Genomic DNA, 9928 nt, shown 5'->3' with positions numbered 1-9928 from the left:
GGGAGGCAGGGAGTGGACCCTACCTGGCAAGGAAGCAAGGAGGCCCTTGTCTGTGGAGAGTGGAGCCTTTTATAAAAGGCCTTTCACTGAGGACAGCAGGATTTAATCAGATTGTCCTTGGTGGTGGAGTGGTGATAAGGCTAACAGAACAGAGTTTGTTTGGATCATGGAACTCTCTGCCTAGGAGAGCAACTGGCAGTCTGCCCGGAAGAGGAGGGAAGGCTCCTCAGGCCTTCTGGGGGGAAATGGGTCCTTCTCCTCCCATTGAAGCATCCTCTGCTCCTCAAAGAGGAAGAGGAGTGGAAGGGACGCACCTTCCAACCTGAGCTCAGTCCCTCAGTGGCCACGTGACCAGCTCTTGGGCTTTCTGAGTCTCTGTTGCCTCATCTGTAACATGAGCATGAGAAGAACCTACCTGCAAGGCTTGCTGTGGAGTTTACGGGAGCGGGTACAGGGTGCACAGGAGGTCTCGAGGCAAAGGATGGTTTCTTCCTTTTCCTTTTCCTCTTTTAAGCCTCAGCGTCCTATGCAGACCTCCACTTGGCAGGTGGGCACCCTTCCCTGGCTAAACATCTGCAGGCACCACATGCTCTCCCACCCCCTGGCTGAATAGAACCATGACGTCTGGAGTTCGCTGCCCACTTCCACTTCCACTCCCTGAAAACTCTCCCCGGCCCCCAAGAGCGGATCACACCTGCCACCTGGGCTTGGTGTTGTGGCCCATCTCCACCACACTGACCCGAGAACCCTTTTCAGGACATGCTGGCTGCTCTGGTTTCCAGGCACAAACTATGCTTTTGGTGGTCACAATTGTCCCCGCCGTGTCCTCGCTAGAACTTGAGAGCCTAGGGAGCAGAGTGGGGATCTGATTTGCCTGCGTTTGGTTGTTAATTCAATGTGTAGCCCAGTGCTCTTCTGGGAACAGAGGCCTGAAAGACGGTGATGGCTGACAGACAGATGATACATGAATGACAGGTGTACCCCTTGGATTCCCCTGTGGAGCATCCGGATCTCTCCCACCCCTCCCCACATATGCTGACCTACACACATTTACACACTGACCCACTTCCCTTAAAATGTCAAAACAGAGCCCTTACCATTTAATTCACAAGGCATACCAGTCTCTAGGGTGGAGGGGGTCCTTGCTCTGTGTCTGTCCCCAAACTTGACACCCTTCCCTCTCTAGATATGTGCCCTTAAGGGATCTGAGGAAGACACCCTGACCATTCAGATCACCGAGTTCTGGAATAACAGTGCTGGAAAGGAGGCTGGAGATTATCCAGGGCCAATTTTCTCATTTCATGCTGAGGAAACTGAGGCCCAAAGAAATGCAGAGACTTCCCAAAGCTCACACACAACTGGAACACCCTGCACTAGAACGCAAGTCTCTTCCTGCATTAATTTTACTCCAAGTATTCAGTCAACACGAATGAGTCCCCACTGTGGGCCAAGCCCTAGTAGGCATTTTCATAGTCATCCTGACATTTAATTCTCACCACACCGCTGGAGGTTGCCCCATGATCATCATCAGTGAACAGAGTGCCAAACTCAAGTCTCAGAAAAGAGAAATGACTGGCCCAAGACCTCATGGCTAGTAAGTGGCCAAATTAGGACTTGAACTCAGATCCTCAAGTGTCAGCTCAGCACCTTCCCACCAAGCCTGCTGTCTCTCCTTGGCAATTCTGGAAGGTTGATGGGGGGCCGGCACCCGTGCCCAGCTGACAGGAGAGGGTACGGGTGAAGGCCCATTGGAGACATTTTGTGGCTTGGAGGGTGGTAAGTGGCCAGAAGAGTGGCCTTCTGGAGAACACGGCCCTGCTTGACACAACATGCAAATCAGGCTTGACAGCCTCAGGAATACTGCGGGACAGCTCAGTACATGGCTCAGTAGAGCTGAAAGCGGGCAGAGTCCCCAACAAGCAAGGCTTCTGGGCAGCAGCTGGGTCCCCCCACAGCCCCGGCCTGGCTCATGTATCCTGCTGGAAGCCTCTTACGATGCACACGTCATCGACACTCAGCCCTAGGATTAGTACATTTACCTCCTTTGTGTCTCAATTTCTTGGTCTCAAATGGGAGGATGATAGTAATGGTCTATAGGAAGGGTTTTTTTTGTTTTTTGTTTTTGTTTTTCCCTAAAATACCACTTTGTGGAGGTCAAGGTTCCATTCAAATACCTTTAGTCTCTACATATACCTCCTAATAACAACCATGTGTCTTGTTATTAAGCACCTGCAGTATTCTGGAACTTAGTTATATCTTTACAATGTCCCATTTTACAGATAGGAAAACTGAAGCACAGAGAAGTTAAGTCAGTTGCTCTAGGTCACACAGCTGGTAAATGGCAGAGCTGGGATTTACTCTCAGGATCATCCAATTCCAAATTCAGGGCTCTTTCCAAGATATCACAACACTTGTTATTTGCTCTTCAAAGTCCTACCTTGATAGCCTGCCTCAACTCCAATCCCAGCTTCATCCACACAGGCCCACTCACTTGTGCCTTTTATGTTTTCCCCACCTCTCCAATGGCCTAAATGTATATACTTGTGTTTGGGTGTGTATATGTTTGTATGTGTGTTTAGATACATTTATGTGCTTGTGGGATTTAAACACACACACACAAATATATCAATAGTGAGTATAGTGCATATGTATTTGTAATGAGCTTAAGTTGGTTATTAGTATTATTAAAATCACCCATATGGTTTCTGATTTATTATCTATTTGTTCTAATCAATTACTGAGAGAGGGGTGTAAAAAATTCCAACTGTGGTTGTGGATTTGTTTATTTCTATTTTTACTTCTTCATATTTTTTTCTTAATATATTTTCTTCTTATATTTTGAATCCATTATTAGGTGCAAGCATATTTAACATTATTATGTCTCCCTGATAGATTGACCATTTTGTCATTATGAAAAGTCCCTTTATGTGTCTGGCAAAACTCCTTATCTTGAAATCTACTTTATCTAATTTAATAGAGTCACATCAACTTTCTTATGCTTACTGTTAGCTTGTCATATCCTTTAACACCCTTTCACTTTCAACCTGTCTGTGTCTTTTTAGTATAAAGTATATCTTTTTTTCTTTAAAGTATTAAGTATATCCTTGTTTCTTTAAAGTATACCCCTTGTATACAGCAAATAGTTGGGTCTATTTTATTTTGCGCAGTCTGGCCATCTCTTGCTTTTTAACTGAAGTGCTTAATCTATTTACATTTAACGTAATTATTGATATGGTCAATTTCAGTCTGCCATCCTGCTATTTGTTTTCTATTGTTTCTCAAGTCCTCCTTCCTCGTCTTCTTTTGGGTTAGTTGAATATATCCTTAGTACTCTATCCATCAGTCAATCTCTTACTCTTTTGGTGAAATTCAAAGTAAATTGTAGATATCAAAATACTTCATCCAGTATTGTGATGGTAAATGTTTAAGAACTGGATCTCTAGGGGGGAGGAAAAGGTCCTAATTTGTAGTATTTACCAGTTTCCGTTGGGTAAATATTCCCATCATATCTGATTTCAAGCCATCAATGTGACACCATTGAACACACAATTGGGAAGAGATGACCAATCGTGCACGATTATAAACTACTATGTACAAAATAAGTAAGCTACAAGAATGTATTATTGTACAGCACAGGGAATACACCCAATATTTTATAATAACTACAAATGGAGTATAACCTTTAAAAACTGTGAATCACTGGGTTGTACATCTGAAACATACACATCAACTATAGCTCAATAAAAATATTGTTAAAATAATGCACCATTATATCATAGTTCTGTGATACAGACATAATAGATGTAAATAATCTCAAGTACATAGATTGTAGCAAAAATTATAATGTTAGTAAGCAGTGATGAGTTTCAAATTTTTGTTACCTTTGTTTTTAGCCATTTCTTTTGGCATGTATATCATCTCTGTTTCTAAATGGAATACACACAGTCATTTTATTCATCAATTTCAGACATTATTTATCAGCTTCCTATTATGTTTAGCTATAATATAACTGTACTGGGAAATCTTAGGTCTCTCAAGTCAAATATGATTGTAATTTAAAATTAAATCAATATTCAGTGTGTACATTAGAAATGCTTATGCAAATATTTATAGTTGGTTATTGTAGTGTATGATGATGATGATGCCTTTCTTTATCATTATTTTTATAGAAGTTAATAATTGCCTTGTTAACTTAGTTTTCCTTGTATACATTATTAACTCTTCTCACACCATCTTAAGGCCTAGAGTACAGTGTTCCCAAAGGTTATTCCCATCAGGTGCCCTGTCACTTCTACATCATTCCTTGAGACCTTCTTTTTCCCCTATCTTGGAGACCTCCATTCTCCTTTAATCTAGGTTAGTTGCTCTCCAGGCCTGCTGCACAGCTGTCATCCTCGGACTCCCTTCTTGTCCCCTTAGTATTCCCTTTGTCCTTCTCTGAGTTGAGTCTCATGCCATCCTCCTAAATTTACTTGCTTTCTTTTGGTGGAGCACGTTTATCAGCAGAGGGCTAGATATGACAACACTCGGTATGATTGCCTTATGAGTCATACTGCCCCAATGTGGATGGACTTCCCTTTATATCTGAAGCACAATTGTCATCATGACATCTACCTTCATCATCATTCTGAAGATTCCCTTCATTTCTCTTCTGGGTTGGATCTCCTATTCCTTCTATCCATTTCTTGCCTTTTAATTTACACCCTCATTTAGGTAGAGCACAACTTCTAATAGCTTGTTTGGAAAGGAACTATGAAGTGAACTTTTTGAGAACTTGCATATCTGAAAATGCCTGATTCTACCTTCACACTGGAATGACAGTTTGGCTGGTAATAGAATTCTAGATCGCAAATAATTGTTCTTCAGAAGTTTGAAGTCATTCCTCCATTGTTTTCTTTTTTTTTTTTCTCCACTGTTTTCTTGCTTCAAGTGAAATCTAAAGTTCTTTTGATTCCTGATCTTTTTATGAAAGCTGTTTTTTTCTCTTGGAAACTAGTAGGTTATCTCTGTCTCTAAGAATTTAAAATGTGACAATAATGTGCCTGGAGTGAGTCTATTTTTAACAACTGGCTGGACATTTAGTGGGCTCTGTCAACCTACAGGCACACATCCTCCAATTCTGAGACATTTTCTTGAACAATATCAATGATGTTTTCTTCTCCTCTATTTTTTTTTCTCTTTTTGGATTATTTGGTTTTTCAGGTTGCAAGGCAGTCTCTCTAAATTTATTATTTTATTTTCTGTTTCTTTTTCTTTTTGCTTTAGTATCATTTCTGTTGTCATGTTTTCTGTCCTCTTAATGCTCTTTTTTTTTCTGAGAGCATCCTATTCTTGTTTTAAGGACACAATATCTTATCTCTCTGATGATATGATGATAGGGATTTTTTGAAATTTTCTTTTTCCTGCATAGTTTTTATTTCTCCTGAGCTTTTTTTTCTGTTTGTTTGCTTTAGTCTCTGTCATCGGTGTTACAGGCTTTTCTCAGATGCTAGTAATTCATGCATTTGGTTATGATTAATTGTGGGGAAATAAAAGCAAATTGGATGCTCTGAGTCAACTATGAGTTTCATCATCATGACCTGGATTGGTCATTTGTTTGGAAACCCCAAGTGTCTCTATCTTTAGATCTTTCCTCTTTAGCCATTCACATTACTTACAAAAGACTCTTCAAATCTTCTGACTAGAGGATATAGGTTTCACTTCTAGCATTCTGGGAGCCCAGTAGGAGGAAAGGGATGGGAGTATGAATAATTAGCACATATAATACATAGTTCTACCTTTCAGTGTAGCCTTCAACCATGCCAGCCGACCTTCCCCCATGTGAAGAAATTTTGTTCCTTCTTTTAAGAATTACCCCCCACTCATCTGCTGGGGTGTATGAGGGATAGTCATTCCATGGTATAGAGTAGCAGAGGGGATTTAGCATCTAACTACTTTTCAGCTTTCACCCAATCCTCTTTATTTTAAATTTTACTCCCACCCCATATTCAATTCCATATATATATATATATATATATATATATATATATAATATATAATATATAAAATTCTTCCATGTGGATTAAGTACAGTCTATTAGCATCTGTGGGATCATCTGTAGTTAATTAAGTTTCTTAATTGCCATCCACAGCATCCACTCTAGCTGATTTAATCATAAAGTGGTGTATTAATGGATATCAAGTGGCCAAAGAATCTCTGGGAGGACCAGAAAACTGAGCACAGGAGATAAATTATTAGCTCAAAGCAGCCAGGAATAACACAAGCAGGAAAATGCCTAACCATGCCACAGGATTTTCCAGTAGAAACACTACTATTGTCACAATTCACTGCCTAATCCCTATAACACTAAAATTTGAACCCTGGGAAGTTATCCCTGTCTAACCCTTCAAAGAACAGGATAACAGCACTATTGTGTTTACAGAATTTCCAGACTCCCAGCCTGTGGTCTATAGCTCACGTTGCTCTGCTGTAAGTACCTATGCTTGAAAAGTACTAGGTCATTGCAGCTGCATGATTTTTGACATCAAAAGTAATTCAACAGAGGAAGGATATCCTTTCAACAAATGGTCCTGGAGTAATTGGATATCCACAAGCTGAAAAAACAAAACAAACAGACAAAAAAAAGTAAACCTCACATCTTGTACAAAAATTAATTCAAAATGGATCATAGACTAAAAAAGAAAATGAAAACTATGCAATTTATAGGAAAAAAGTAGGACAAAATCTTCAGGATATAGGGCTAGGCAGAGTTCTTTGACCTGACACCAAAAACACAGTCCATATAAGCAAAAATTGCTAAGTTGGACTTTGCCAAAATGAAAAACCTTTGGTCTGTGAAAGACCCTGTTAAGAGGATGAAAGATAAGCAAAAGATTAAGAAAAAAAAATCACTTGCAAACCAAATAGCCAACAAAGGACTAATATAAAAGAATGTTCAAAACTCTACATTAAAAAATCTAATTAGAAGGTAGGCAAAAGATAAAAAGAAAAATCTAATTGAAGAGAATGTACAAATAGAAAATTTCTCACAACTGTGTGTGAATCTACAATGATCTTAAATGAAAAACTTTAATTAAAAAATTAAATCCTTCCCTACAGATCGCAAGTGTTTGCATGATGGAGGGAAGTAAAAATCATTTATTTAGGGACATTATTGTAAATATTCTTCTACAGACACACATTGATAAAACAGTCTAGTCAATGAATAATTAATGACTGTTTCAATGAAAATTCCCAGCTTTACAGTCTCAGAGGAATGGTAGGATTTCCAGCCCAAGACAAGTTCAGCAGATGCAGCCATGTTTCCAGGAGCCTCCCACAGCCCCTAACCCGCACTTGTTAAAGTCCCTGCCTCCTACTAACTGTAGGGTCTTTAGTCTGCCCCATCTGTAAAATGGGAATGTCCACAGGTCTCAAAGTGATAATATTGTTAAGTGTTTAATGCATAACTTCTCCTTCCATTGGTTTTCAAACTGGCCCCTGTAGATGGAGGGCAAGGAGAGACTGAACAAAGAGGCAGCCGCTCCACATTGGTCAGGGGCAGGTTTAAAATCACAGGAACTTCCATCCCAGGCTTGTTTTAGGTAGCTGCAAGGTGAGCAGATCTCCACATTGACTAGCCAGAATCTTTAAAACTTATCTAGAGGCCTTATCTGGGTTCAGTCACCATCCAGATGGTCTCAAAAATACCGGCCTGTTTTAAGGCTATGTCCTTAGGGAAGATTGGGAGGGGGAGAGGAGGAGGGAAATTTCTACAGGGGAAGACAAGCTGAACTCACATTCCAGGCACAGGGGAGGGGTGAGGAGCTTCTGATTGCCCTGGTCGAGCTCCGTATGTCAACTGGTGGTCAGGTCCTCTCAATAATCCTCTCCTTTTCCTCCTCCTTCCCCCTTCCTCTTCCTTCTTCTCTTTGAGAATAGGAATGCCAATTACAGGGGGGTTGAAAATGGCAGGTGGTGGACTAAAGGCTGCTGGGATCTGGAGAGAAAATGCTGGCAGTCAAGTCTAGGAGAGATGAGCTGTCTTGTGATCAAGGAAGCCCAGGAAATGGGATGTGTGGCTAAGAAGAAAGTTCCTGGTAGAAGGGCATGTGAGGTGTTGCCAGGCTAACATTTCAACAGTGTGTACTTTTCTTGCCAGTGTAAAGCCCCATGGAACCAAGAGGGCTTGTCATATAGCACATGGCCACCAGGAAGCAAGCAAGGGTCAGGTCTAGAGAGTAAGCCAATTAAGAGCAAGACCCAAGGAGAAAAGGAAGAAGGAGGCAGTTAAGGCTCCCAATCACCAGAAAGCAGGGAACCTCCCAGGCCATTGGAACTAGTCTTGCTGCTGAAGCCCGACCCTGATGTTACCTGTGGGGTGGTGGTCACTGAGCCCCTGCACATTTCAGAAGTCCTAGCCTGTCATGTGGTGGGGTCTGCTCTGGACAGACATGCGCCCTGGAGCCACACTGGCTGCCTGGTTGCTTTCAGGACCACCTGCACAGCGCTGTACTGTTCAGAAGAGAGCCTTGAGTGGACCCTGCTGGAGCTGGACCCAAGATTAACCTTTTCAAACTGCTCTTAATCTTCTCCATGTGGCTTCCTATATCTCTAGAATCTGTCCAAGTTACAACTTCATGGAGATAAGTGCTTTCTCCTGATTAACAATCAACTCACCTTCTGATAAGAGCATATTGCCCTGTATACCCCACTGTGTGCAGCCTTGGGAGAATCAAGATGCCTTCCCCACACCAAGGGGTGGGCGTGTGACCTAGCCAGGCCAGCCAGCTTCTCTGTTTCTTGGGAACCAGAATCTTGAAAGTGATAGAATAGGGTTGCAGCTGCTTTATCCTGGTATCAGTGTCCTATAAAGTGTGTCTGATGGTTCCTGCTGCCTGGATTCCCAGAACTGCCCTGCTTCTTGTCCTAATTGTGACCTGGCTGTTCAGCATTCTTTGCATTCTGACAGTTACCCTTCCAGAGCTTTTAAACAAATCCTTTTCAAAAAGACAGCCAGGATTTGTTTCTTTCTCTTGCAACTAGAGAATGCTAAGCGACACAGATTGGTTGAATCTAACAGGGTGACATCACATGTAAGGGATACTTGTATGGGCCTGAAAAATGGGTCCAAAATCACCTGCACGAGGGCCAGATGGTGGACCCAGGAGCAGAGTGTGAGGCAAAAGCTTGGGGATTCCCAGGAACAACACAGCAGGAGCCAGCAAGGCAGAAAGAGTGCCCTTTCCCCGCCAGTTATGGTTTAATTAATGGGGCCAGGTAGTGGGGACAAGCCAGGTGATGCTCACATGGCGTCCTGCAGAGTGATCTGTTCCTACAAGAAAGATCACTATGGGGAGGAATCTGGAAACCCTATCAAAGGAGGGGTAATTGAAGAAGCAGGGTTGTTCAGCCTGGAGCAGAGAAGTCATGTTATCTTAAAATATCACTTATTCAATCATCCAACAATTATTCCTGGCATGTCAGACACTGCTATATACAGAAATACACATGACTTAGAGTTTATACCCTGTCGGGGCAAGTACAGGGCTCTGTGGCAGTGCCTGCTTCAGATGGAGAGTGGGCTTCCTGGAGGAGGGGGTATACAAGGTGAGTTTAGAAGGATGTGTAGGAAGGAGTTACTCCAGGAAATAGGTAGGGGTGGCTGGTGGGCATGGGAGAGGGGCTTTCTAGGCAAGGGCAGTAGCAGGTGCCAGGGCTTTATGGGAAGTGAGCATAGTGTCTTGTGTGGAATGGGCGCTGAGTGTGAGGGGGCTGGCACTGGATCAGAAAGAGCCTCAGATGTCAGGCCAAGGGAACCATGGAAGCTTTTTAAGTAGGGAAGCAGCATAATAAGATTTGCATTTTCAGAATATTGCTGTGGACAAAGATTTGGAAGGAGATGAAAATTAGGATATATGAAACAAGTTAGGAGTTACTTGGAATAGCC

Source organism: Vicugna pacos, chromosome 16 (assembly GCF_048564905.1).
Source record: "Vicugna pacos chromosome 16, VicPac4, whole genome shotgun sequence".
Classification (NCBI taxonomy): Eukaryota; Metazoa; Chordata; class Mammalia; order Artiodactyla; family Camelidae; genus Vicugna; species Vicugna pacos.
Note: the sequence above shows the minus strand (reverse complement) of the source record.